Source organism: Oryctolagus cuniculus, chromosome 1 (genome assembly GCF_964237555.1).
Source record: "Oryctolagus cuniculus chromosome 1, mOryCun1.1, whole genome shotgun sequence".
Lineage (NCBI taxonomy): Eukaryota > Metazoa > Chordata > Mammalia > Lagomorpha > Leporidae > Oryctolagus > Oryctolagus cuniculus.
In genome coordinates, this window is record NC_091432.1 from 151,648,765 (window position 1) to 151,673,105 (window position 24,341).

At 40.5% G+C, this 24,341-nt stretch overlaps 1 pseudogene; it reads left to right on the forward strand.

The window, feature by feature from the left end:
* Nucleotides 1-23,327, forward strand: part of LOC108178111 (ubiquitin-conjugating enzyme E2 variant 2 pseudogene) — a 34,523-nt pseudogene extending 11,196 nt beyond the window's left edge.
* Nucleotides 23,328-24,341: the final 1,014 nt, after the last annotated feature.

The following is a 24,341-nucleotide window of genomic DNA, read 5'->3' on the forward strand; positions in this document are numbered from 1 at the left end:
CGGCCGCAGCGTGCCAGCCACAGCGTGCCAGCCACAGCGGCCATTGGAGGGTGAACCAATGGCAAAAAGGAAGACCTTTCTCTCTGTCTCTCTCTCTCACTGTCCACTCTGCCTGTCAAAAAAAAAAAAAAAAGTGTACCAGTGGTTCTTGGACAAACAAAATTGTGGTTGATTTCTCTCATCATCACATTTTCTCACAAACTGGCATCAAGATGAGCCTAAGCTAGGAGGTTCCATAATAGGAAGGATTCCAAAATGTTCAGAGAAACACCAAGCAGAATTTGGCCTTTTTTCCCTTTTACAGACCTTGGGAAAGTCACTTAGTCTTCCTGGGTCTCAGTTTTCTCATATATCAACCGAGAAATGACAGGGTTTAATTAGGTAATCTCTAAAGTCGTTCCTGACAATTATGTCCTGTGACTTTATTACGGTGCATGTGAATTCAGGTTACATGTTTTATTCCTTTACTCATCTCCCCCCCCCCCCACCTTCACCTATCCACTGATTCTGGCATAGATCCCTTCCTTCGATGAAAAGCACAAGCCAAGAAGACTTAAAACTAGAAGAAGTGAAGAAAGATGAGTGAGAGGTTCCAATGACACTCAGGAATATTTCCTAAAGAGCAGCGTCTTGGAAAAGCCTGATCCAGCTTATTTTCTTGGAACTAATGATCTGCTGAGATGAGTTGCTGATAGGCCACGGAGGCAAGGGCCATTAACACTTGATTGTCACTAATTCTGAGTCAATGTCCCATTTCAAAGTCATTAGGGGTATTAAAAACTGCAATAGTGCATACGCACAAAGGAAAAAAAATGAAAAAGAAATCAAGCATTAGGCTATTCCTAAGATTAACATATTGCTACAAGAATACAAAGGAAATTTCCACGAAATTCCTCAATTCAATAAATGCTTTCAGAGACCTCTTTGTGTAAATTCTATACTAAGTATTGTATGATATAAAGCATAAAAAATAAAAAGCCATCCTCTACCCTCAAAAAGTTTAAATCTACACAATATTGTGTTTATATGGATTTGTACTTCCTTGGCATTGACAATCTTGTAAAAACTTCCAATTTTTTTTAATTATGTAACATAAACCAGCCAGCCTCAAAAGCCTCTCAGAGCATGTTTCATACATCTACTTAAGTCTGTTTATTCTTTATGTCTACACTGAATAAATGTTTATGAATTATCTGCCAGGTGCCAGTCATGGTGCTAAGTTAACCATCTATAGGGCTATAAATAACTGAGACTCCATTGAGTGTTATAAAAGGAAAACCCAGGTGATGATTATGAGAATGCATGGTAAGCCCACCTAATCCACACTTGAAGGGTCTGGAAGTGATGCTATGTGGGTTATCTGCTAGTTTTGCCTGCCTTGCATCCTTTTCCCTTTTTGAGCACTAGCACCCAAATTCCCTCTGAAGAACTCCCTTACTTCAGGGCAATTGAAGAACTCTTCCATTCACTGCTGAAGGCAACCCTCTCTTCAAGGAATAGATCTCAGTGAGGCCAATTATAAGGTCTTTTCAACCAAAAATACCAGTCCTGAGTAGAGTAATACCAGATCATAAATGGCTGGAGTCCTTGCAATATCAGAACCCTGAAGACACAATACATTGTTCCCACCTCTTACTTTCAACCCTCCCTCCTCAAGAGGACAAAGCCCTCATTTTTGCCCTCCTCTGCTGCAATAAGTGCAGCTACTTTTCCAGGGTGAAGAAGGGGTGGCATGCAATGAATAAAAACATAGAAGAGATTATGGAAAAGTGGGGGCCAGAGGGAGCCTCTGTGCAAGTGGAGAAGGAACCTCTCTTTGCCTCCCTGGGGGCTTCCATTTCCTCCAGATAACATTCAGTCTTGCTGTATCAGCAAGTGTATATTTGTTCCCATCAGTACAATTTCACATATGTGGCAATATGCATCAGGCTATTTCTCTCAAGGAGGAAGAGGAGGAGGAACACCCTGTGTGACACAAAGACCCTTGTCCGTTTCTTGCAACTTAACATCGAAGGCCCCATTGGTGTGCGCCTTCCCACAACCTGAGGCCCAAAAGGACTGCTCCCAGAATCCATGGCCTTCTAAGGGACACAGAAACAAAATGCCCAAGGAGCCTTCCCATGACCTAAAGCATGCGAGGACTGTTCTCTGTATCCTTGACCTTCCAAGCAATGCAGGCACAATGTTCCTGTCTTTCTCCTGAAGATATAGCTGAGATGGTACCCATGTGGTCCCCAGCATTCCACAAGCCCTGAGTTTTTAGCTTTTTGCTGCTTTACTTTGCATTACTGTGTTCTTCCAACAAACTCTTCTCAGTCTAATGAGCCAGAGTCTGTGTTTCTGGCTTACAACCTACCACTCTCCCAGAACAAACTTTAGGACTGAGAGAGGTTGCTGTCCTATTAGTGGGGTGAGTGGGAAGAAAAGAAGGAAGATGGTAGTGCAGAGACATTCAAGAAGCTGAGCGAAACTCTGGTTGCACGCAACATAACGAACAAGATGAAATTTCTTGAGAGAAAACAATGAAGAGTAAGCAGGAAATAGAGAACACAAAACTTTATTAATGCATGGAGACCAAAGAGAAAGCATTAAAGTCTTTCCTAAATGAAAATGTTTAGGAATATCACTCTTGTTCAACATGAATTGGGGCTTCAGACTAGTAATCCATCCTAAACATAACAATTGCTTGATTTAACATAGTTGGAATAGAAATAGAGATAGTGGATGGATTCCTGGAAAGTTGGGAAGACAGACTCAACAGGACATAGAGATTAAGTAGATAGTAGGGTTAGACTAGTGATAAGTGAAAGATAACTTTCAGACTTGAGTTTGACTTAGTAGGTAGTGGTTCCATTTACCAAAATAGGAAAAATCAAAAGACATTCTGGTTTGCTGAGGAAGATAACCAGTTGTTTTACATGCTGAGTTTCTTAAGCAATATTCAAACAAAAACATCAAGTACATAGATACATAAATTTTATACTCAAGAGAGATCTGAGTAGAAGATACAGATTTGGGTGTTGAAATAATCAATATAAGGGCTGGTGCTGTGGCGCAGTGGGTTAAAGCCCTGGCCTGAAAGCACCGGTATCCCATATGGGTGCCAGTTCTAGTCCCAGCTGCTCCTCTTCAGATCCAGCTCTCTGCTATGGCCTGGCAAAGCAGTAGAAGATGGGCCAAGTCCTTGGGCCCCTGCACCCACGTAGAGACCAGGAAGAAGTTCCTGGCTCCTGGCTTCAGATCGGTGCAGCTCTGGCCGTTGCGGCCATCTGGGGAGTGAACCAGCAGATAGAAGACCTTTCTCTGTTTCTACTTCTCTCTGTAACTCTGTCTTTCAAATAAATAAAAATAAAATCTTAAAAAAATAAGAAAAAATAAATATAAAATTCAAAGTGAAGCTACAGGCATGAATGACATCACCTGGGGAAGAGTATGATGGAGCAAGCAATGATCATGACCCAGAACAAAATTCCTAAAATACCAATATTTTAGACAAAGGAGCAGAAAGAACCCATGCCAGCCACAGCCGTTGAAAGAGACAGCAATGTTCTGCAGGCTAGTAGAAAAAAAATTACAGACAGAAGATATGGAGGATACTGTCAAAAGATGGAGAAGCATGATTGGACTTACCAAGGAGGCTGTTAGGGGCCTTAGCCATGGCAGTGGGACAGAAATTGAATACTGTAGAGAAGTGAGTAGATCAACAACGCATAGAAGCATAGACAATGCTTTCAGAGAGCAAAGCTTTCAACTTCGGGTATTTGGCATAATAGTTAAGAGCCCTCTTGGTATACTCACATCGCATGTCGGAACTTGACTCCTGGCTCTATTCCTGTTACAGCTTCTTGCTAATGAGCACCCTCAGAGATAGCAGGTGATGGCTTGCAGTTCAGTCTATGTCACTTATATAGGAGACCTGGATTGAGTTCCTGGCTCTTGGCTTCTGCCTGATCCAACCCTGGATGCTACAGGCATTTAGGGAGTGAAATAGCAGACAGATACACACGTTGTCCTCTCCTCCCCGATCTCTCTGGGTTCCAAAATCAATTTACATAAAGATTGATTACAAACTGGATGTAAAAAAAAAAAAGCTGTGCAAGAAGCAAGGAGGGAAGGGAAATAGGGAGAGTGAAATAAGTGTTTTAAGAGATCAGTGTTCCTTGAATATGTTAAAATTCTGGTGGAAAAGAACAGAATACAAAGAAAAGAATAGAGAGGAAGTCAAAGTGACAGAAGGAATAATAATCAATGGACTGAGTTGGCTGAAAAAAAGTTATATAGGGTGAAATGCTGAACCCAGATGAAAGGTGACCCTCAATATTTTTAGCAGGGAAGAAGAAACAAACTTTATGGAGGTTAATTTGTGTCTTACAGATGGACTGAAAGTACTCTCTAATGTCTTACAGTTTCTCTCAAAAGGGTCAAGATGGCCATCTTTTGAGAACCAAGGTAGATCTATTCAATTTTTTGATGCCGTAACAGATTTCCCGAGACTGAGTAATCTATAAGAATAGAAGCAGGCCGGCGCCGTGGCTCACTAGGCTAATCCTCCGCCTTGTGGCGCCGGCACACTGGGTTCTAGTCCCGGTCGGGGCACCAGATTCTGTCTCGGTTGCCCCTCTTCCAGGCCAGCTCTCTGCTGTTGGCCAGGGAGTGCAGTGGAGGATGGCCCAAGTGCTTGGGCCCTGCACCCCATGGGAGACCAGGAGAAGCACCTGGCTCCTGTCTTCGGATCAGCGCAATGCGCCGGCCGCAGCGCGCTGGCCGCAGTGGCCATTGGAGGTTGAACCATCGGCAAAAAGGAAGACCTTTATCTCTGTCTCTCTCTCTCACTGTCCACTCTGCCTGTCAAAAAAAAAAAAAAAAAAAAAAAAAAAAAAGAATAGAAGGGGCCAGCTCTATGGCATAGTGGGTAAAGCTGCTGCCTGCAGTGCCAGCATCCCGTTGGGTGCCAGTTCAAGTCCCACGTGTTCCACTTCCAATCCAGCTCTCTGCTAGGGCCTGGGAAAGCAGTGGAAGATGACCAAAGTCCTTGGGCCCTTGCACCCACATGGGAAGACTGGGAGGAAGCTCCTGGTTCCAGATCAGTGCAGCTTCAGCCATTGCGGCCAATTGGGGAGTGAACTAGTAGATAGAAGACCTCTCTCTCTCCCTCTCCTTCTCTAACTCTGACTTTCAAATAATAAATAAATAAAAACAGAAATTTCTATAGTGCTGGAGGCTAAGTCCAAAGATCAAAATGCCAGCATCTATGAGTGATTTCTTGCTACACCTTCACATAGAAGGCACAAGGGTAAGAGAAAGTGAAGCCAGTCCCACAAACCCATTTATAGCAGCAATAACTAAAATATCCCATAGAAAAGACCCACATCCCGATACTGTTCCATTAGGGATGAAGCTTCCAACATGAATTTTAGGAGACAAATTCGAAGTACAGCACAGAGTTTCCCTTTTTTTTTTTTTTTATTTATTTGACAGGTAGAGTTATAGACAGTGAGAGAGAGAGACAGAGAGAAAGGTCTTCCTTCCATTGGTTCACCCCACAATGGCCGCCACAGCCAGCGTGCTGTGTTGATCCGAAGCCAGGAGCCAGGTGCTTCCTCCTGGTCTCCCATGCAGGTGCAGGGGCCCAAGCACTTGGGCCATCCTCCACTGCCCTCCCTGGCCACAGCAGAGATCTGGACTGGAAGAGGAGCAACCAGGACAGAATCTGGCACCCCAACCGAGACTTGAACCTGGGGTGCTGGCGCCACAGGTGGAGGATTAGCCAAGTGAGCCCCGGTGCTGGGCCCAGCACAGAGTTTCTATAAAGCTATTCTATCCATATTCAAAGATTGTTTTCTTCTCGCTCAATTCTGAACTCTCAGCTTTACCTCACAACTTCCACTTAGGGGGATCAGAGAGCAAAAAAAAATGAAGTATCACCAAATGACCTATCAAGGCCAGCCCCTCAATGTCAGTCTCCTCTTGTCCTTGAGTTGCTCTACCTGTATTCTTTAGGAATTGAGGAAGATTTCTATCAGAACAAGGATACTACTAACGATCTATTTTGCTGATTATTGATTATTATTCATCATAGGCTTCTGATAATAAAGGAGCAAGGAAAACAGCAAGGAGTAGACACCAATTGCACAGCACACTAATAATTAGATTATGCATTTGTTGACCACATATTTGGTGCATGACTACTCTGTGCTTTGTTCTAGGCATAAGAACTAACAAATAGGATAAAGTCCTTGCCCTCACAGAGTTGGTGTTCTATTACTGGCAGCCAGACTATATTCATATAAGTAAATAAGATTGTTTAGCCTAGTGAGAAGAGCCATGCTGAAAATAAGTTTGTAGGATATAGCGCAAGTGAGGACAAAAGAGGGATTATGATAATTAAGTGGTCGGGGAAGGCTTCTCTGACAAGGGGACTCCTGAGTTGACACCTGATACATGAGAAGGAAAGGATCTCTCAAAGCTCCAGACCTCAGGGTCTGCAGGGAGATCTTCCCCAAGAACTGGCGTGAAGTCTTCAAGCATGACAGAGAAATAGAAAACAAACAGTTGTTGGTTGACTCAGAGGGGAGAAAAATGAAGGTGAAGAGAAAGGAAGGATGGATCTTTTCAGCTCGGTCAAGTCAAGGAGTACATATTTCCTGCTTATTCAAGTGAGCAGTCAGTGGAGGATGCAAGTAGGAAAGCAACATGATAGACTCACTTATTATTCATCTATGAGTTACTTCAAAAAGTTCCTGGGAAAGGAGAGGGGGTTTGGCTTAGCTGTTTAGATGCCAGTTAAGGTATCTGTGTGCCACCCTGGAATGCCTGGGTTTGATTCCCAGCGTTAGCTCCTGACCGCACTTCCTGTTAATGTAGACTCTTGGAGGAAATGATGATGGGTCAAGTAACTGGGTCCCTGCCACACACATGGGAGACCTGGACTGAGTTCCTGGCTCCCTGCTTCAGCACCCTCTACCTTTAGGAATTGCAGGCATATCATGTGGAATAAACCAAGGGTTTGGAGTGCTTGCTCTCTATCAAAATTTTTTTAATTAAGAAATTCACAGAAAAATGTAATTCTCGAAGATAAGCTTGTTCTGAAATCCATTTGTATGATAACTTATCCTCTATCCTAAAACTCAAGCAGATACTGTATTTTCAGAGTGAACCAAAATATACTGATTATGCCCCATATGCTAAGAATTTTCATTCTATTTTGTTGAAAAATTAAAAGCAATGAACAATTTGTGTTATATGTTTTTCAACATCCATTCAATTCAGACTATGTATCACAATTGTTATTAGGTCTTGCACCAAAGCTTTCTCCATCTAAATTATTTGATAAGCTCAAGGTATTAGGAATTAACCTATCATGAGAGCTATGAGAGTTATCAAAACTGTTTGCAAATTCAAATTTTAACAGAAAATATTGACAACCTGGTAAGATACTGTAAATTTCATCTTATATTTCTTTTTGAAATTTTATTAAAATTTGAATTCAACACTATTATGCCTACTGAAAACCTTGATAATTAATATTGGACCTGCTCATTTTCATTTATTCTTTAGAAGTTCGATAGTTAAATTATAGCATCTAATGGTCTATCAGCATTTTGAGGTATCACATTGAACAGTTATTTAGGGTTCAAAATATGTAAATAACTAAAAGTATGAATATAGTTACAATATAGTCTTACATTAAAAAGCCATAAAAACCACTGACAGCAAAAAACCCATTTTTTGTCCGTATTGTTATACATTAAATTAATTGAAGAGCAAAAAACAACACCTTTACAGCTTTTCAGGTTCAACATTTTGATTCATTACTAATAGGGAGGCATTAAGTTCAGACTGATCTAATCTGTAGATAAAAGTGAAGAAATGATACTGATTTGGGTTTAAAAGTCAAATTCTCAAAGCAGAGCAATGAACAGTGATATTGGGTCAAAACTTATCAGGGCCCGGCACTGCGGCTCACTAGGCTAATCCTCTGCCTACGGCGCCAGCACCCAGGGTTCTAGTCCCTACTGGGGCACCGGATTCTGTCCTGGTTGCTCCTCTTCCAGTCCAGCTCTCTACTGTAGCCCGGGAAGTGCAGTGGAGGAGGGCCCAGGTCCTTGGGCCCTTTACCCGCATGGGAGACCTGGAGGAAGCACCTGGTTCCTGGTTTCAGATCTGTGCAGCACATAGGCCACAACGTGTCGGCCATAGCGGCCACTTGGGGGGTGAACCAACAGAAAAAGGAAGACCTTTCTCTCTCTCTCTCTCTCTCACTGTCTAACTCTGCTTGTCAAAAAAAAAAAAAAAAAGAATTAAAAAAAAACCTTATCAGACAAAAGTTATTAAGACCATACAAGGATAGAACACAGAAGATGTGTCTCAGTCAGCAGCAACTCTACAAAGCTAAAAAGTGGATATTTTAACCATAAGCTCAGTAGTTCAATATAATCTTCCTTAAAGGTAAGTCGAAGTATTTCAGTATCTCAAACAAGGAAGCCAAACATCTCTTTCCTTGGTGCACCATATTTATGTTCTTTACTTGAGTTATGCGTCAGTTGATGTTTTTGTTATAAAGAACTGGCTAAATTAAACATCTACACAATATAGATTATGCAAAAAGTTATTCCTCAGCAATCTTTGCATTACCTAAATTTAGAAATACCATGACATGGCTGGATATGTAAAGAACACATCTGAAAATTATCATTTTAGAGGTTTTTCACTGAACAAAAGTAAAAGTCACTTAAATAACAGCAGTTACTTAAACTGATAATGAAAGGGAGCTATTGAACATTCCCTTTGAAATAAGGCCCAAAAAAGGGGCATAAGCTTCTTGCTTAGATTCTGGTGTTCTGTAATTGGTTCATTTGAAGATTAGACGCACCCTGCTGACAATTCCTCTCTTTTTAAAATATTTTTTTAATTTTTACCCAGCACATAATAATATACATATTTATGGGGACCATGTGATGTTTTAATACCAGAATACATCATATAACATCCAATCAGGGTAAATATATCTACTTCTTCAAATGTTTAACATTTCTTTCTAATGAAACATTGAAAATCCTATCTTCTAGAGGTTTTTAATTCATTATGTTAGTCATTCTATTGAGCAATAGAGCACAATAAATTTTTATACCTTTTTAACTATACCTTAGTACCCATTATTTAATCTTCCCCCCTCCTTTCTCTCCCCTCTATCCTCCTCAACATCAGGTAAATACCATTATTCTCAACTTCTGTGAGATCAATTTTTTAAGATCCTACATAGGAGTAAGATCACACAATACTTGTCTTTCTGCCTGGTCTTATTTCTCTTAACATAATGACCTCCAGCTCCATCCAGGTTATGACATTCCTAATTTAGATTATGCTGGTAGGAAAAATCTATACAAATGAGAAAACCATTAAGAAAAACCAGATGCCAGACAATCATCTCTCATCGCTACAGATGGACAAGGCGTGCTAAGACTGCTAAGGGTTGAAAATAAGATTGCAAGGTGGGAAACATAGAATCCATATGAATTTCAACTCAAAACTAGTTTCAACCCCATGAACTGACCAACATCACTAGACCTCACAGAGTTTTCCTGTGATTTATTTTAACATACATTGAATTTGTAGCTATTTAGTAAAATGTAAGCAATGCCTCTTAGCCTAATCTATAAATGAATAGCTAGATAACTAAGTAAATAACTGCCTTATCTTAAGTACTAAAAAAGATTCAGCATCCTTCCATATTTTTTTGGCATTTGAATAGCATCAAATATCAGAGGCTGCTACAGTTCTCCCACCTATTTTTCCAGCAGGCTCTCCTGTTATTCATTTAGAGTAGTCTATTATGCAAACCCCTTTTCTCTTATTTGTGTTACAAATATCTTCTCCTTATGTTTTTCATTCTTTAATTAGGGAATATCCAAAGCAAAGAATTCCTTTTTACTGTTATAAACATATTTAGCCACCATTACCTTTAGAGTAAGTGGGTTTTCCTGTTTGCCTACAACCAGGTCATGAAGTTGTCCTCCTAAATTACCTTCTAGAAGCTCCATTGCTTTATAGTTAAATCTCCTATTCACTGGATTTTTGCATTGGCGTGAGGTAGAAGTTGGGTTTCCTATTTTTTCATATGAATCTATTTTGGCCAACACCATTTATTGAAAACAAAATTGTCCTTTCCCCCACAGACCTTTTTTTTAATATTGCTGCACCTTTTTTTATTATTATTTTTATTTGACAGATAGAGTTATAGACAGTGAGAGAGAGACAGAGAGAAAGGTCTTCCTTCCATTGGTTCCCAAATGGCAGCCACAGCCGGCACTGCGCCAATCCGAAGCCAGGAGCCAGGTGCCTCCTCCTGGTCTCCCATGCGGGTGCAGAGGCCCAAACACCTTGGCCATCCTCCACTGCCCTCCTGGGCCACAGCAGAGAGCTGGACTGGAAGAGGAGCAACTGGGACTAAAACCCGACGCCCATATGGGATGCCTGTGCCACTGGCGGAGGATTAACCAAGTGAGGCATGGCGCTGCCCACCCCCCACCCCCACAGACCTTAACTACAAACATGACGATGAATTTTGTTTACATTTTTTCACAAATCTGGTTCTGAACCCAATTATAATCCACTGGGGCTTCAGGAGTCTTCACAAAGTTCATGGAAAATATGTATTATGAAAGAAGTATGGATAATTACAGAATATCTTGTACCAAAATAATCTTTTAATTCCTATTTTCCACACTTATTGAAGTATATTCTATATTCATGTGCCAATATCACACTTCAGTGATGATTATAGTTTAATTGATTACCATCACTTTTTCATAAGTCTTTGGATGATAAAATCACCCCAATCTGTTCAAAATTGTCTCTGATATTCTTGATCTTTTGTATTGCCACAAAAATTTTAAATCAGTCTCTTAATTTCCACATGAGCACATATTTAAAGAAAAACACACAGGGTTTTGATAGATACAGACTCTGATCTGTAGATTAAGTTGGATGTTGGTGTTCATAACACTAAGTTTCCCAATCTGTGAACATAAAATACAACATGTATTTATATTTTTCATATTTTTAGTTTTATAAATAAAGGACTGTATTGAGCTTTCTATTTTCTCTAGTGTCAGTTTTGCAGGTTCCATTTCTTAACAGATTTTTCCATTGTACCATAATTTTCAGGTTTAGTGCATCATATTGCAGGATGACAAACCACTCTTTATTCCTGATATTATCCTTCTGTTCTTGTAGAAAATTTGTGATGGACCTAGAAATATTATTAGTCTCCTAAAAAAATTCTTAGCTTTGCAGTCTACTCTATTATTTTTTAAAGATTTATTTATTTTTGTTTACTATTTAAAAGGAAGAGTTACAGAGAGGCAGAGAGACAAAGAGAGAGGTCTTCCATCCACTGGCCCACTCCCAAATGCCTGCAATGGCCAGAGCTGAGCCAACCCAAAGCCAGGAGCCAGGAGCTTCTTCTAGGTCTCCTATGCAGGTACAGGGGCCCAAGCACTTGGGCCACCTTCTACTGCTTTCTCAGACCATGGCAGAAAGCTAGATGGGAAGTGGAGCAGCTGGGATGCGAATCAGAGCCCACATGGAATGCTGGTACTGCAGATTTAGGCTTTGCCTGCTATGCCACAGTACCAGCTCCCTCTGTATTATTTTTGTTTCCTTTATTTTTTATTGTGGTTAGAGGAGGAATATTGTTATTCTTAATTTATCTATTTGAGAGGCAGAAACAGATTGACATAGCTGGTTAATTCCCCAAACGCCCAAATCAGTCAGAATGGTGCCAGGGTAAATGCCAGGAGCCAGAAACTCAATTCAAGGCTCCCATATGGGTGACAGGGACCCGATTCCTTGAGCCATCACTACTGCCTCCCAGAATCTGCATTAGCAAGACGTTAAAGTCAAAAGCCAGAGCTGGATATTAAATCCAGTTATTTTAATTAAAGATACAGAGTCTTACATAGCATACATAGCATCTTTTTTTTTTTTTTGTGAGTCAGTGCCTACATATTCCATTCTATTTTAACAGTGAAGTATAAGGTGTTTCAGCCCACCAATGTCCTTTTCCAAACAGATCTAAAATCAAATCTTCATGTAGAAAAAGAGGGGAATCACTAGACTGCATCTCAAAATGGCAGCCAAAAGTCCCGAGACAGCTGCATGGAAAGGATCCAGGGCTGTGCACCCGGACTGATGCAGGCTTTGCAAGTGTGCCAGCAAGGCTCACAGGGAAAGAAACCAGACCTCTTCAGAACTCGGTTCCTGTGCACACTGACACAGTGAAAGCGACAAGGGCTGCCCTACTGCATTTGTAAATGTGAATTTAACCGTGAGCATGAAAACAGTCCTGGGATGGCCATGTCACACACCAGCTCAGCAGGCCTGTCCTGGAGGAAAAGCAGTTTTATGACCACCCAACATCAGACGGCAGGCACATAAAGAAGCAGGCAACACAGACACCAAATCCACTGGTGTGTTACTGGAGGCAGTGTCAGTGCCACAGTGGGAAAGGCAGGGATTTTTTTCTACCAACCATGCACAAAGCACAAAGGCATCAGCTGTAGGCTCTCGGGTTCCAGATAAATTACCCATTTCTCAAGACAGATGTGAGTCTTTTGATCAGAGAAATATTTACAGCTGGGTAGCAAGTCATGCTCACGGAGTAAAAAAGTTCTTAAAATAAAAGTGTACGTTCTTTTAGTCTTGCCTTTTGAGAGTCCTCAAATACTCCATTACTGTTTTTTATTCCTCTTTCCCTCTCACATGAGTCCACTATCCCTTTGCAAATTTAGGAGCAATAGAATTTCTGTTCATCCAGTAGCTGCTAAAGAAAATCCACCCTGTAAGTGGAAGAAGCCAATCCCCAGAGGACGCTTCTTGGATGACACCTGTATGTTAAATCTGTATGTTACACCTTTATAGTTGTCCCAATAGATATTTTGTTCTATTGTGGGTAGTTCTTTTTTTCCAGTCTTTTTTCTCTGCTCTTTTTTCGTGGAAGTTCCTGTTGAGGTAGGCTTAAGTTCAACAATTCCTTCCTCAGTCAGATCCTAGGAGACCTTCTAAAGCATTCTTAATTTCTGTTCCAGTGTTTTTCACCTCTAGCTTTCTATTTGATTCTTTCTTAGACTCTCCATCTCTCAGCTTAAATTCATCCTCCTGTTTTTTGGTTTTTTTTTTTAAAGATGTTGTCGCTCTCCGTCTTCGTGGAGGAACGACACAGGACCCTGCGCTGTTCTTTCGTCTGCTCGGCCCTCCCCGGGTTTGCTGCTGGTTCTTCCCGGGTTGGCTACCATCCCTTCCACCTCCGTGGAAGGGCGGTTCCCCCTGCCACATTCCCCACTTCCGCGGGGGAGCGGCACACCGCCGGCCAGCTCTCTCGGGGGCTGCTCAGGTGTTCCTTCAGATGTTCCCGGTGCATGTTGTCTCTCTCCTCCTTTATAGTCCTCTTCCGCCAATCCCAACTCGGCTGCCCACACGCCGAGTACGCTGCTCTCCTCCAATCAGGAGCAGGATCAGCTCCTGGAGGTCATCACTCAAGTTGGCAAGAGGCAGCTGCGTAGAAGTGTTACGCCCTTCTCAGCGCCATATTGTGGGAGAGCAGATGCATAGAATAAGTCTTAATTCCAGTAACTTAGTCTAGTCCAGGTTGCTCCCCACAGATGTATTTATCTGAAAAAGTTAGAGAGAAAGAGGGAGAGACAGGGAAGAGAGAGAGAAATCTTCCATCCACTGGTTCACTCTTCAATTGGCACAGTGGCCAGAGCTGGGTCAGGCTAAAGCCAGGAGACAGAAGCTTCTTCCAGGTCTCCCACGTGGGTGCAGGGGCCCAAGCACTTGGGCCATCTTCCACTGCTTTCCCAGGAGCATAATCAGGGAACTGGATCAGAAGTGGATCAGCCAAGAATTAAACTGGCACCCATATGGGATGCCTGTATCGCAGGTGGCAGCTGAACCCACTATACCACGTCACCAGCTCCCTACCTGTTTTTTCGTGCCGTCTGCTTTATCCATTAGATCCCTCAGTATCTTAATCACAGTTGTTTGAAATTCCTGCTCTGGTAATTCCAACACTCCTGCCATTTGTGATGCTTACCAGATGATGTTCTTTGACTTTTAGTATTCCCCATAACGCTTTTAAACTCAGTTTTCTTGGTAGCTGGGAATGATGTATTGGGCAAAATCAGTCACTATAAATATGTCTTCAGTAAGTAGTGGGAGTGTAGTGGGAAGGGAAGCATTCCAAGGTCCTATGATTATGTCTTAACTCTTTTAAAAAACGTATTTATTTATTTGTCGTTGTTTTACTTTCAAGGCAGAGAGACACTCTGATTGAGCCCTTCTTCCTTATTGGAAACTTCCACACAAGCTTTTCAGCCCCCATGCCTCCTTGAGTGGGACAAGGTGGCAAGATGGGCTGAAGCTGGGTATCTTCCCTCCCTCAGGCCAGGAAGCTGATAAAACCACAATAGCTTGCACAGCTTATGCTCTAGTGAAATAGTTTCTCCAGAGGGCACACTTCGTTAAGCAGAACAGAATGTTCTGGCTATTATAAAATGATTCCATTTTCCCTCCTCTTCCTGCAAGTAGGAGATTTTTCTCAGATGTTCACTGAGAACCTATTTGAGCCCCTGGAGTTAAAAAGTGCAAAAGCAAAAGGCTCCTCCTATCCCTGGGTCCCCTTGGAGATTTTCACTCTCCAGACTTTTCCACACCGAGACTCCTGTAATTCATTGGTTGTAGTTAGGATTCCCCTACCTCAGCACTGTTTGCCGTGGAGATTTCTCCTAGGTCTCTGCCCCTACAAACTGTGGTTCTTCACATCCACCCATCTGACTCTCCAGTTGTGAGGACAGTAGTTTTCCCTGTTGTCTCACTTTTCTGATCAGGCTAAAGTGAGTTGGTGGTTTTTCAGTTTGCTCAGGTTTTCCTTGTTGTTGGAATGGAGCGATGACTTCCAAATTCTTGCATGCGCCTGATCAGAAAGCCAAAGTCCTGCTCCCTCCTCTATGAATTGTCCACGGGGTGGCCGGCGATCCCAGCTTTCTGCCTGTCTTCCAGGTTAGTGGTGATTCTGGATTCTCCTTACATAGCATCTTAACAACTATGCTAAATGTTCACCTCTATTTCATTTTTGTGTTTACCATTTTCTCCCCTCAGTAATTTTTTAATGTGTATTGATTTTCATCTACTTGAAAGGCAGAGAGAAAAACTGAGATTGATTTTCCATCCACTGGTTCACTCCCCAGATGCCTGCAATAAGGGCTGGGCCAGGTCAAAGCCAACAGTCCAGAATTTCATTCCATCTCCCATGTGGATGGCAGGGACCTAAGTCCTTGAGATCTGCTGCCTCCCAGGATGCATTTGTAGGAAGCTGGATTGAAAGCAGAGCATCTGGGACTCCAACCAGTCCTCAGTACGGAATGCAAACAACACAAGCACTGGCCTAACCTGGTGTGCACCTGCCCCATCTCTTCAGTAATTGCTAATTTATTTTGCTATTGTTTTGCTGACTTCGTGAGTGAATACTTTTAGATAATTTATCTTTATTCCTCATTTTTTTCTTTTTTTTAATTTATTTATTTGACAGAGTTAGACAGTGAGAGAGACAGAGAGAAAGGTCTGCCTTCTGTTGGTTCATCCCCCAAATGGCCACAATGGCCAGAGCTATGCCGATCCGAAGCCAGAAGCCAGGTACTTCCTCCCGGTCTCCAACGGGGGTGCAGGCGCCCAAGCACCTGGGCCATCCTCCACTGCCTCCCTGGGGCCACAGCTGAGAGCTGGACTGGAAGACGTGCAACCAGGACTAGAACCTGGCACCCATATGGGATGCTAGCACTGCAGACAGAGGATTAACCAAGAGAGCCACAGCGCTGGACCCTATTCCTCATTTTTAATATAGGCATTTAAGACTATATAACATGTCCACACATGGTTTTATCTGCATTCCAAAGTTCTAATATGTCATGTTCCTCTTTTCAAAATATTTTCACAATTATATTGTAATTCCTCTTTAGTCAATGAATAATTTAGAAGTAGTTGTTTAACATATGGAGATGCCGTTAGTTATCCTTTTATTATTAATTTCTAGTTTAATTCTACTGAGGAATTTAAGCGTTTAAATCTTAGAATTTGTTTAGACTTGATTTGTAGCCCTGTAACTCACATACACATGAAAAAAATGTATATTCTGTCATTTGTAGGTAGAGGATTCTTAGTATTAAGTCATATTTCTTATACATGTTATTCAAAGCTTCTATAATTTTATTGACCTTTTTACTTTTCCAGCTACTGAGAAAGACATTTTAAAATTTCCTAATATGCTTGAGGATTTATCTTTGGTAGGGAGAGGGTAAGAAGAGAAAGTATATATATATATATATATATATATCTGGAAATTATCATACTGAGTGCAATAAACCAGTCCCAGAGGGACAAATATCATATGTTCTCTGATCGGTGACAACTAACCAAGCACAAAAAAGGAAATCTGGTGAAGTGAAATGGACACTATGAGAAACAGTGACTTGATCAGCCCTTGTCCCGACTGTTGATGTACAATTTAATACTTTATCCCTTTTAGTACTTTTTTTGTTCTACTTAATACTATTGGTTGAACTCTGTAATTAACACACAATTATTCTTAGGTGTTTAGATTCTAACTGAAAAGCGATCTCTGTTAAATATAAGAGTGGGAATAAGAGAGGGAGGAGATGTACAATTTGGGACATGCTCAAGCTGACTTGCCCCAAACAGCACTCCTGCCTCAGAATCAACCCTTGGGACATTCAGATCTGACTAAAAGGTCTATGAGAGTCTCACAGGCATGGAAAGCCATGACACAGTGGCAAAAAACAATCTAAAGGAAAGATCCTGGTGAACAAGACCCCAGCAGAAGGATCAGGCCATCAAGGAGAGAGGCACCTTTCTCTGAAGGGAGGAAGGAACCTCCACTGTGATACGGCCTTGACTAAACAAATTCAGAGTTGGTGAACTCAAGGGGCTTCCATAGCCTAGACAGCTCATAGCAAGAGTCTCGGGTGATTGTTGACATCATAAATAAGAGTGCCAATTGTTAAATCAACAACGGGAGTCACTGGGTACATGTTCCCCATGTAGGATCTCTGTCCTTAATGTGTTCTACTATGAAACTCAAAAACAACACTACTAGTCGAACAATACCCTATACCTGGTTCAGTTCTGTGAGTGCAGCCTGTTGAAATCCCTGCTTAGTATATACTAAGTTGATCTTCAGTATATGAAGGTAATTGAAAATGAAACGTAATGAAGGGCGGGATGGGAGAGGGAGTGGGAGAGGGGAGGGCCACAGGAGGGAGGGAGGTTGGGGGGACGAAGCTACAACAATACAAAAGTTGCATTTTATATTCTACTTAAAACTATTGGTTGAACTTTGTAATTAATACACAATTACTCTTAGGTGTTTAATTAACGCTATAACTAGTACTCAAATAGTATTTTACACTTTGTATTTTTGTGTGGGAGCAAAATGTGGAAATCTTTACTTAATATACGCTAAATTGATCTTCTGTATATAAAGATAATTGAAAATTAATCTTGATGTGAAGGGAAGGGGAGAGGGAGTGGGAGAGGGGAGCGTTGTGGGTGGGAGGGAAGTTATGGGGGGGAGGAAGCTATTGTAATCCATAAGCTGTACTTTGGAAATTTATGCTCATTAAATAAAAAAAAAAGAAATGTGCCAGGGGATTCCAATACAATCCCATCAAGGTTGCATGCACCAATGCCATCTCACTAGTCCAAGTGATGAATTTCAGATCACAATAGATCATAATGATAGGTCTAAGAGTCAAAGGGATCACACAAACAAGACTAGCGTCTGCTAATACTAACTGATAGAATAAAAAAGGGGGAGAAAGATCCAACATGGGAAGCGGGATATACAGCACTCATAGAATGGCAGATGTCCTAAACAGCACTTTGGCCTCAGAATCAGCCCTTAAGGCATTTGGATCTGGCTGAAGAGTCCATGAGAGTATTTTAGGCATGGAAAGCCAAGACACTCTGGAAAAAAAAATTTAAAAAAAAAAAAAAGAAGACCTAAAGGAAAGATCTCTGTGAGTGAGATCCCAGTAGAAAGAACGGGCCATCAAAGAAGGAGGTACCTTTCTCTGAAGGGAGGAGAGAACTTCCACTTTGACTATGACCTTGTCTAAGTATGATCAGAGTCAGCATGCTCAGGGGGCTTTCATAGCCTTGCAACTCATGACTAGAGCCTAGGGAGATTGCTGACACTTTAAACAAGAGTGTCAATTTGTTAAGTCAACAACAGGAGTCACTGTGCACTTACTCCTCATGTAAGATCTCTGTCCTTAATGTGTAGTTCAATGTGAATTAATGCTATGACTAGTGCTCAAAAAGTATTTTGCACTTTATGTTCTGTGTGGGGGCAAACTGATGAAATCTTTACTTAATATATACTAAATTCATCTTCTGTATATAAAGACAATTGAAAATGAATCTTGATGTGAATGGAATGGGAGAGGGAGCGGGAGATGAGAGGACTGATGGTGGGAGGGAAGTTATGGGGGGGGGAAGCCATTGTAATCTATAAACTTTACTTTGGAAATTTATATTTACTAAATAAAAGTTAAAAAAAGAAGAGAAAGTATATATATATATATATATATATATATATATGTTAATAGACACAGAAAGAGACTAAAGACAGAAAAAATAGACAATATTTTGTATCCAAAAATTGAATGCAAGTTGGTGCATATTTAGAATTTTTCATGTTCATTCTTTATCATATTTTCAGTCCTTTATTACAGTGTAGGATTTTTATATTTTGCTTGTTTTTTGCTTTTTAAAAATATTTTATTTATTTGAAAGGCAGCGGTACAGAGTAAGAGGGAGAGACTGAGAGAGAGAAGTCTTCCATCCACTGGTTCACTCCCCAAATGTCCACAGCAGTTGAAGCTGGGCCAGTCCAAAGCCAGGAGCTTCTTCTGGGTCTCCCAGATAGGTGCAGAGGCCCAAGCCGGGACTCTAACTGGCACTCATATGGGATGCTAGTCCTGCAAGTGGTAGTTTAACCTGCCATGGTACAACACCTACCTCTATATTTTGCTTTTATCCAGCCGGTTAAAATGGGAATAGTTTATCTGTATATATTTGATAAAAATCAATGATATATTTGAGTTTAAATATACTTCTTATTTTGTATTTCTCTTGCTTTATGACTGACCCTCTTTCCTTATTTCAAATTAATTGTATATTTTATACTATTCTCTATTTTTCCTTCAACTAGCTTAGGTATCTATTTTTATTCTAAAATTTCAAGTATTTTCCCAGAAGTTACAACATATATCTTTAATTCATTGAAACCTATTATAAATCAGTGCTGTAATATTAATGGTCTAATATTTTATTGTAGTGATATAAAGCTACATTTAACTCACTAAATATACCAATTGTTAATGGAAATCATGTGATTAAAAATGCTTTATTACCTATGAAAATCCATATTTAGCAATTTGAGGGATAGAATATGAGCTTAAACTCAAATTTATTTCACTATGTGTTTGTTCCACATTAAAAATTTTATGTCAAGTGTTGGACATTTAATCCAATAATTAAGACACTGTTTAAAATGCTCACATCCCATGTTGGAGTGTCTAGGTTCAAGTCCCAGCTTCACTTCCAATTTCCAGTTGTCTGCTGATGCAGACCCTGGGGGTAGGAAATTATGGTTCATCTAACTGGGTCTTTACCACCCAGCTTGCCATGGCTGAGACTAAGTTCCTGGCTCCTGGCTTCAGCCTGGTCCAGTCCAGTCCTAACCCAGGCACTTGGGAAGTGAACCAGGAAATGAGAGTTCTCTGTATCTCAGTTTCTCTGCCTCTCCAATAAGTAACTTTAAAAACACCTACTTCAGAAAGGTGTGTCTCCAAATGGAAAAGCTCCTCATATGACTCATCTCTCAATCTCATCCTCCACCGAGGCCAAGGTTTGTGCGGATGCTTAACTAGTTACATTTTATCCTCCCAGAATTCAGCTATTTGTTCCTACAAATACTGATTGGAAAAGTTTATTTTTAAAAATTGTTTTGCCTATGTGTAATAGGATTTAACAAGTGAGAATATTTTCTTTCTGATGTTAAAATATGTCAATAGAATGCTTAAACCATTTCCAGCAACAAAATCACATAACAATTATAACCTTTCCAAATGTCATTTTTCAAAATGCTCTTTGCACAACACGAGTATCTTTTGAAGAGTAGCTACTTTCTCATTCACAATTAAATATCACCTGTATGATGAAGCAACTGATTAAGAGGGTATATTTTTTAAAAAAATATCTCCTAAGTAACACATTGAAGAGAGCCACTTGTTATTATTTAAAAGGTCAGAAAATTTGGAGTATTTGTACATTTGAAAAAGAATAAGTCTAACTTATCTTTTGGATTTCCATCTCTTTTAGGTAATTTGTCACAGGATCAAGAGCAAACTTCTATGTGGTTAAACATATTTTCATGGCCTCTTTCCAACTCACTGTAACCACTGGGAGAGTGCAATACTTAGAAGTCTGACAAGAAAAACTTAGCCAGCTCACGTAGCAGCTGGGTCCTATCTCACTTCAGCTTCCTCACGGCAGTGTTTCTTCTCAGGAAAGCTGCGGGGAATTGATTTCATTTGTGGTTCTTCGCCACCGCCTCCTCTCTCCCTCAGCCGAATGCTTACTTTTTTTAAATTTATTTCTTTGAAAGGCAGAGAAAGAGAGATATTCCATATGCTGGTTCACTCTCCAGAAGGCCTCAATGGGCAGGGTTGAGCCAAGTGGAAGCCAGGAGCCTGGAACTCCATCGGGGTCTCCCAGGGAGCTGAATCAAACCCACAAGTCCACTTCACAGTCAGTGGCTTAACTCGCTGCCCCACCACACAGGCCCCCAGAATTCCACTTACCAAACTTCCAGGGATGAATTGTTTCAAAGAATCCAATTCATTTATGCAAAAAATCTCAATACATTCTGTTTTATAGGTCATAAAGCAGCCTTTACGTTCTTTAATTGCAGCAGAACCTAATAAATAGCATATGCTATGACTGTGCTACCTGTACATGGAAACAGCTGTATAGCAATTGTTCTAAATGCATTCTAACTCTTGTTTATTTAATCAGCAGTGTTTTCCATGGGCTTTCCAATGGTATTGGCCACCAAAGGAACACATTTTTCCTGTATTGCCATATTGTGTGCGCCAGTCATTTTACCATTACTAACTGTAAGAATAAGGTATTTCCCAATGCTTTGTGGAATTTTTGCTTTTTCACTATTATTGATTCATTTAGTAAATACAGATTGTTGCATGCCACATACCACTGTCAATCATTAGGGTAAAACCTCAAAATTCCCTTTAAGATATTTAGAGTGAAATTTAGTAAACTTCGGTAAAAGAATGAATATTTCATGATTTTAAATACCATTGAGAAGTCTACATGTTTTCTTCATATTTTGGTTGCTGTTCTAAATTATCTTAATTGTTATCAATCATTAATCCTATCTCAAGGTAATGTAAATTAGAAGTCAGATGCATGCTTAACAGTAGTGGATTAAACATTGCTCTTCAAACTTTGTTTTCTTATTACTCATCTGCTAAGATCATTGTGGATTATACTTCATACTATCAGCACCACCTTTTTCTTCTTAATTGATGAAAACTGATGCTTGTGTTACTAACACACACTTTAATTCAGGGGGCTCTATAACTTAGGGTCTGAGCAACCAACAAATTTTTCTAGCTATTTCTACAAGAAATTTAATAAAGGAAATTGGTCCAGCAAGTATTGGAGAACTGGAAAGTAGATCACTGTGGTCGCAAGGTCAGCCACTTGAGAAAGCAGCTTCTAGTCCTGGAAACAGATTAAAGAGAAGATGCTGGCTGATGGGCCTGGAGTACAGAGGTATAGAGGAGCCTGCGGAACCCCGACATGACCAGGGCTTGTTCCTCCAGTGCTCAAGGAGGGCCCTGGAGTAGCTCTCAGAGCTCTCTGGTGGGAGGGTGTTGCATGCCCGGTTGGTGCTGCCACATTTGAACTTCTGAGTTTAAAAAGAAGTGAGAACTAGAAGCCATAGAGATGCCAAGAGCCAAAGCAGCAAATAAAAAGCAATAAGTTCTTGGTCCCACCTTCTACCTTTCAGGTTGGCAAAATCTACCAGAGCAGTTACTGCCAAAGCAGAAATGTGGTTTGCAGAGTCCCAGCTCCTGTGTCACACGGCAGAGTGGAGTGAAGTGAGAGACAAATGCATCATACCCAGTAGTGTTTCTTTGCAGAAATACTCTAAATCATTTGTTCAATTTGTGAGATTTAGTTTACTCAAAACTAAATAATATAATCCTGAAAATTAGATAATTAGACAATGTAGATTTTGTTAGATCACAATGTGTTAGAAGAAAAAAATCCCTGTGATCACCACAGTATAAACCCCTAGGTAATGGCCCCCTACAAACATCACCTGTAACCATCCAACAAATGCACCAAGACAGAAGAGGCCACTGCCAATTGGAATAATGGATACAAGTACAGATGAATGAATTAGATTGTTAATATAAATTAAAATTCTAAAGGTTTCTTACTACACTAATTGGATGGTCCTGTAATAATGGCTATCATCCCTTCGGGGACCATAGGTCTAGATCAAGGGTTTCAAACAAACGGCCTGCAGCTGTGTCAGGCTGCAGGCAAGGATGGCAGTCTCCACAGACTCCATAGGCCCAGTGAACCTAAAATGTCAGTTGTAGCCAGGGCTATATTAGGCTGAAGCTGGGAACCAGAAACTCCAATGTCAGGGGCAGGGACTCAACTATTCAAACTATCACCTGCTGCCACCTAGGGTGCATGTTAGCAGGAAGCTAAAATCAAGCTTAGAGCTGGAACTCAGGAGTTAGAGTCCCTCCTAATCTTTGCTTGTTGGAAGAACTTGAGGACCAAAATGATCAAGCGATGGTATGGTTAGCTGGGGTGTTGAAGATGATGGAAATATGACACAAGGTGGACATGCACAAATAGTATGCCACCAAGGACAAATTCTGAGAATGAAATATGTTGCCTGAAAGTAGAATGTAGACCCAAACACGCAGAAGCTGAACCATCAATTAGATTTGCAACAAAAATTAATATGAATGGAATAAATAATTGCAGTGGAATGATGACTGCATGGAGCATACAGGATTAGCAAAATGGCAAAATTCATACAGCAGTAAGTTGTACTTCAAGAGCTAAGAAGTCTAATGATGTCCACAGGAAATATGAAGTTTCCACAGTCACCAGAATGACAAACATACAACAATTAATTTTAGCGGATCTCAAACTTGTCTTAAATCAACAACTTTCTACTTATATTAATGTCCTGATTAAATATCACAATGCAAAATACCCACACATTCAGTAAAGATTCCAGCTGGGATATGTAACTCAGATGTTTTTAAGAATATATTCAATATATGTACCCTCATGTTTTCAGGTAACAGGAAGAAAAAGGCAGCACAATTTTTCTCTTTTGTTGAGGCACTGTCATTTAAACATAAACCTGGAGTGCTCCAAGTGGGATTTGGGTTTACAAGACACAAGCATGGCAAGAAGTGTCAGATGGCAATGGAAAGGTTGTTTCCAAAAAGTTAAAATCCTAAGAAGGACAAACAGAAATAGCACTTTATCCATTTTGTGTAGTGAAAGAGCTGCAGCTGAAATTGTTTAAAGTAACGGGTACACTGAATATTATCACAAATTATGTTAAAATTTGAAGTGGTGCAGGTACTGACCCCTAGTAGTATAAAAATATGTTCAGGATTGTATCAGTACCTGTATTTATGATTAAAAAAAGTTGGGGGATCGATCAATTTCTGTTAAAAGCTATTCCTGTGTATTACATGTAACAGACGTGGTAAATATTGGTTTACAGTTTTTAACAAACCATGCTTTTAAGTTTAAGTGAAGTCAACAAAAAGGAAATAGGTATATGGGTATGTGAGTTTGAGACTAAAGTTAGTCTTTAAATAAAATCTAGTATGTGTTAAAAAGAAAAAAAAAATGGCCATGGGCCAAATCCCATCTGCTTTTTTTTTTTTTTTTTTCAAAATAAATTTTTTCTAAGATTTACTTTTTTTTTTTTTTTTGAAAGTGCAGAGTGACAGAGGTCTTCCATTCCCTGGTTCACTCCCCAAATAGGTACAACAGCCTGGGCTGGGCCAGGCCACAGCCAAGAGTAAAGAACTCCACCCAGGTCTCACACACAGGTGGCAGGGACCCACCATCATCTGATGACTCAGGTTACTCATTAGCAGGAAGCTGGATCAGACTCAGATGGG